At 37.0% G+C, this 5745-nt stretch overlaps 1 pseudogene; it reads left to right on the forward strand.

Annotated features, from left to right (window-relative positions):
* Positions 1-3989: 3989 nt before the first annotated feature.
* Positions 3990-5391, forward strand: LOC107785548 (cytochrome P450 71AP13-like; annotated as a pseudogene).
* Positions 5392-5745: the final 354 nt, after the last annotated feature.

Here is a 5745-nt window from a genome sequence, read left to right on the forward strand (position 1 = left end):
AATGGCCGACCATCGTCTGACATGCATTTAATGCCTTGGTAACTGAACCAACGGGACATCTATCATGTACGACATGGTCGGGCTCGATGCAAACGTCAGTGTATATCTAGTCATACCGTTGGAAAATCATGTCGTTTCTCGCCACATTTTTTCCGAGAAACGAGGGAATTATCTGTATACCATCAAAATTGGTTTCGACCTTCATATGATTAGTCAAGATTGGAACATAATGGATCAAAGGTCATCTTCATAATATCGAGATGAGATCTAAATCTAGGTTACCAAGCTCAAATTTCTAGGATCGATCAAATACCGAGCTCAAAGTCATTACCGAACTCGAGTCCAAATCGAACTATGAAGTGAAGCGATGTCATCGAGCTTAAGATCCAGAGACCAACCAATATCAAGCCTGATTTGATACCGAGCCCCGAGTCAATATTGAGCTCGAGTCAATACCAAGCTCAAGTTAATATCGAGCTCTAAATCTGGAAATCGACCAATACCAAATCCGACCAAGATCGAGCCAAGAGATAAGAGCAGTTACAACCACACTAAGGGAGAGAATTTTGTCGGGAATTAGGGAAAAGCTAATCTATCATGGGATCCCCACTATGTATTTTTAATTATATCTAAAGTAAGATTCCTCCACTATAAGAGGGATATCTACTATTTCTGTAAAGGGACCCAACATTAAGGCATTCATACACTCTCATATTATTGATATTCACAGTGAAAAATATACTGATATTCATATAGAGATAATCCTTTTTTGGGTTTTGTATAATAATTCGTATAAATTCAACTCTATCCTTTTTTCGGGTAAACAAATATAAATTCCAGCATCATTACAGGAAAAAAGTGTAAACTATCATGTTTGATGCCAAGGAGATTAGTGGACTGAGCATTACCTATTTTAATGAATGGATGCCTTAACATCACCACTCAAAAAGTTCAGACTCAAGATTTAAATTATGCAGGCTAATGTCCTTGATAAAACAAATGGGATTACAACTGCAAACTTTGTTGAAAGCTCCAATGTCTTTCCTCCAACAGCTTGAGACAAACTTTCAACTATTACTTTTTGTATCAATCATCCTTGCACTTGCTCTGAGGTTTCTGTTTAACAAGAAAAGAGATATCAAACTCCCCCCTAGCCCTCTGAAATTACCCATCATTGGCAACCTCCATCAACTAGGAAATGCAACTCACAAGTCCCTTCACTGTCTTGCAAAGAAGTTAGGCCCCATTATGTATCTGAAGCTAGGCGAGATACCAATAGTAGTATTGTCATCAGCAAAGATCGCTAAAGAAGTAATCAGGACTCATGATCTTGCTATTGTAAGTCGGCCTCAGATATATTCAGCTAAACACCTATTGTACAACTGCACTGACATTGGCTTTGCACCCTGTAATTATGGCCAATATTTTGGCTAATGGAGTCCATCTCACATAAGCATAAGCATCTTTGCAAAGTGTAGACTTTGTTGGCAATATTCTTTGGTACCCAAAAATATTGCATTGTGTGTTGGATATCATTTGCACAAGTTATATCTCTTCTTTTACACCTAAGAGGCCAAGACTTTTTGCCTATAAAAGGGAAGGTCATTAGTTCATTTTAGACACACCAACAAGACTTGTCTTCAATTCTTGTTTCTTCCTTTCTTCCTTTATTAAGAGTGCTTTGTATGAGAGTTAGTGTTGGGAAGCACTTGTGTGAACCCTTTCTTTAGAGTGATCTTGTGAGGTTATTCTCTTAGGGTATTTGGGATTAATTAGAGTGTTTACTCTAATTTTGTACTCTCTTTTGCACTCTTATTATTATAGTAAATTGCTCCTCTCCGCTTGTGGACGTAGGTTACTTTGACCGAACCACATTAAATTTGTGTCTTCTTTATCTACTTTAATTGTCGTTGTTATCAACTTCCATTGTCTTTGTTATTATCATTATATCGTTATTTTGCAAAATTCTGTATTACCCGGATTCCCGATCCTAATAAATTGGTATCAGAGCCGGATCTAACTGGGTTAGTTTCAATAGCCAAAAATGACTCTAACAAAGACCTATGTTGAGAAATTTGACCGAAGTGCAAACTTCGGAATGTGGCAATTAAAGATGGAAGCTATCCTAATTCAGGATGGCTTAGACTTGGCATTGCAAGGAAAGGAGAAGAAGTCGGATAAAATGACGGACGAGGAGTTTGCCATCATAGACAAAAAGGCAAAAGCAGGTATCATTTTAAATCTCTCAAATGAGGTTTTACGTGAAGTTTCTGTAGAAACCATAGCTAAAGGGATGTGGGAAAAATTGAAAACCTTATATATGAAGAGGACGGTAGAAAATAGACATTACCTGAAGCAGAAGCTTTATACAATTCGTATGGGTGAAGGTACCTCTATTCTCTCTCATCTTGACACTTTTGATTCCATTCTTATGGATTTGAGTAATATAGATGCTGAAATTAAAAATGAGGATCAAGCCGTGTTACTGCTTTGTTCTCTATCCCCATCTTTCAAGCATATAAGAGATACTATGCTTTATGCAAAGGATAATATCTCTTATAAGGATATTAAATCTATCTTAAAATCAAAAGAACAGATAGATAGTGATATTACTGGGGAAGCTAGTAGAACTCAAGCGGAAGTTGGCTTGTTTGTTAGGGGAAAATCCGACTCCATATCCAGATATAATAATTTACAGTGTCGCTATTGTCATAAGAAAGGTCACAATATCTCTGAATGCTATAAATTGAAAAATAAAGAAAAGCATAAAAAAAGAAAAATTGAGCACAAAAATGCTGACACCGCCGAAGCTAATGTAGCAACTGATGAGATTGAGGGAACTATATTTTTAGCAACTGAAACTAGTTTCAGATTAGACAATGAATGGATTTTAGATTCTGGTTGTTCATATCATATGTGTCCTAGCAGAGACTTGTTTTCTACATATGATTTAGTTGCAGGTGGAGTTGTCTTGATGGGCAAAAATATTGCCTGCAAAGTTTTTGGAAAAGGTACAGTCCGAATCAAAATGCACGATGGTGTAGTGAGAATTCTCACTGATGTTAGACATGTTCCTGACTTGAAGAAAAATCTTATCTCTTTGGGCACTCTAGAATTTCTTGGGTGCAAGTACGCAGGTGAAGGTGGAGTTCTGAAAGTTTCTCATGGTGCTCTTGTGATCATGAAAGCACACAGATCTGGTTCTTTGTATACTTTATTGGGATCCACTGTTATAGGCCTTACTATAGTTTCTGTATCAGACAACTTGTCTAATTTTGATGGCATTAAATTTTGACATATGCCCATTGGGGCTTTTGCGGAGAAGGTGGAGAAAATTTACTATATCAACCAAAATTAGGCCAAGGTGGAGATCTATAATTATGGCCACTATTTTGGCTAATGGAGTCCATCTCACATAAGTATAAGCATCTTTTCAAAGTGTAGACTTTATTGGCAATATTCTTTGGGACCCAAAAATATTGCATTGTGTGTTGGACATCATTTGCACAAGTTGTATCTCTTCTTTTATACCTAAGAGGCCAAGACTTTTTTGCCTATAAAAGGGAAGGTCATTAGTTCATTTTAGACACACCAACAAGACTTGTCTCCAATTCTTGTTTCTTCCTTTCTTCCTTTATTAAGAGTTTTTTGTATGAGAGTTAGTGTTGGGAAGCACTTGTGTGAACCCTTTCTTTGGAGTGATCTTGTGAGGTTATTCTCTTAGGGTATTTGGGATTAATTAGAGTGTTTACTCTAATTTTGTACTCTCTTTTACACTCTTATTGTTATAGTAAATTGCTCCTCTCCGCTTGTGGACGTAGGTCACTTTGACCGAACCACGTTAAATTTGTGTCTTCTTTATCTACTTTAATTGTCGTTGTTATCAACTTTCATTGTCTTTGTTATTGTTATTATACCGTTGTTTTGCAAAATTTTGCACTACCCGGATTCCCGATCCTAACAAACCCTATGGTTCCTACTGGAGGCAGATGCGCAAGATTTGCATACTTGAGCTACTCAGCACAAAGCGAGTCCAATTGTTTTCAATTGTTAGAGTAGAGGAAGTTGCTCGTCTTGTTCATCGGGTTGCAGAATCATATCCTGGAACCACCACTAACTTAAGTAAAATGCTAGCTCTGTATGCAAATGATGTTATTTGTCGTGTTGCATTTGGGAAGCTATTCACAGGTTGAGATTATGAACGCCACGGGTTTCATCATAAGTTGCTTGAAGAATTCAAAGAACTTTTAGGCGGATTAATTATTGGTGATTTCTTTCCTTCCATAGAATCAATTATTCACAGATTAACAGGACTGAAATCAAGACTAGAAGACACATCCAGGCGCTTTGACAAGCTTCTTGATGAGATAATGGAGGACCACATTAGATCTGGAAATATGAAGATCATAAGGACATTGTTGATGTTTTAATTGAAATACAACAGAGCCGATCTTGAAGCACCCATTACAATGGAAAACGTTAAAGCAATCATCTTGGTAAGTCAGGATTTCATTAGAAACAAAAGTCCTTCCATTTCAAGAAGAATGACATTATTTCCTTATTAATTCGTTTCAAAGAGGATAACTTTGTAAATTCGGATACAATCTGACTTGCACTTCTCATTTTACCTAAATGACAAGCTTTTATACAAATCTTATGACATGTTTAAGACTAAAAGTTTCAAACGTACAATATATAGCCACTCAAATGTTATGGTATATTTAGGACTACAAGTATCGAAAGTTTTTCTTCTCTGTCTAAGATTTCATGCTCCCTCAAACTATGTCATATAAAATGAAACAGAGAAAGAAAGTATTAGCATTACTTTCATAGTTCATTGTTTAGTGTCTTTAAGTTCAACATCTGTGAAAGGCAAAAACAACAGTAGTAACTTTTCTTGTTCTAATTGCAGAACATGTTTGCTGCAGGAACAGATTCAACATTTATTACATTGGATTGGGCAATGACGGAGCTGCTGATGAATCCAAAAGCAATGGAAAGTGCACAAGCAGAGGTGAGAAGTGTTGTGGGAAAAAGAAGCTTCGTATCAGAAATCGATCTGCCTCAGTTGAATTACATCAAAGCTATCATAAAAGAAGTCTTTCGGTTGCATCCTCCTGATCCATTATTAATTCCAAGAGAGTCCACTGAAGAAATCACCATAGAGGGGTATATTATGCCTCCCAAGACAAGATTTTTCATCAACGCATGGGCGATAGAGAAGGATCCAGATACTTGGGAAAATCCTGATGTATTTGGACCATAGAGATTTATTGACAGCAACATTGATTTCAAAGGGCAAGATTTTGAGCTCGTGCCTTTCGGGGTAGGTAGAAGAATATGTCCTGGCATTGCATTTGCTAGCGCGAATACTGAGCTTGCAGTAGCTCAACTTCTTCACAGCTTTGATTGGGAACTTCCCCCTCGTATTGAAGATGATGTTTTTATACTTCAAAACCACACAAGAGAGGGTTAATTTGTGTGGTGCCCAATTTTCGTGAGTACTGGATTATCGATGGACCTGGTTCTTCTATACGTTTCTTACACCACAGTTGCGAAACAAATAATGCAGAAAGTAAAGAACACAAAAAATTTTACGTGAAAAACACCCGGCTCAAAAGGTTAAAAAATCACGACCTACTACCCAATAGAATTTTTCCCATACACTTCACTACAACTCTAAGCCAACAACAAAGTTTACAAACTCTTGCAAACTTAAGGATTACCTCTAACCCTTGTAGCAAC

Source organism: Nicotiana tabacum, chromosome 22 (assembly GCF_000715075.1).
Source record: "Nicotiana tabacum cultivar K326 chromosome 22, ASM71507v2, whole genome shotgun sequence".
In the NCBI taxonomy this organism is placed as follows: domain Eukaryota; kingdom Viridiplantae; phylum Streptophyta; class Magnoliopsida; order Solanales; family Solanaceae; genus Nicotiana; species Nicotiana tabacum.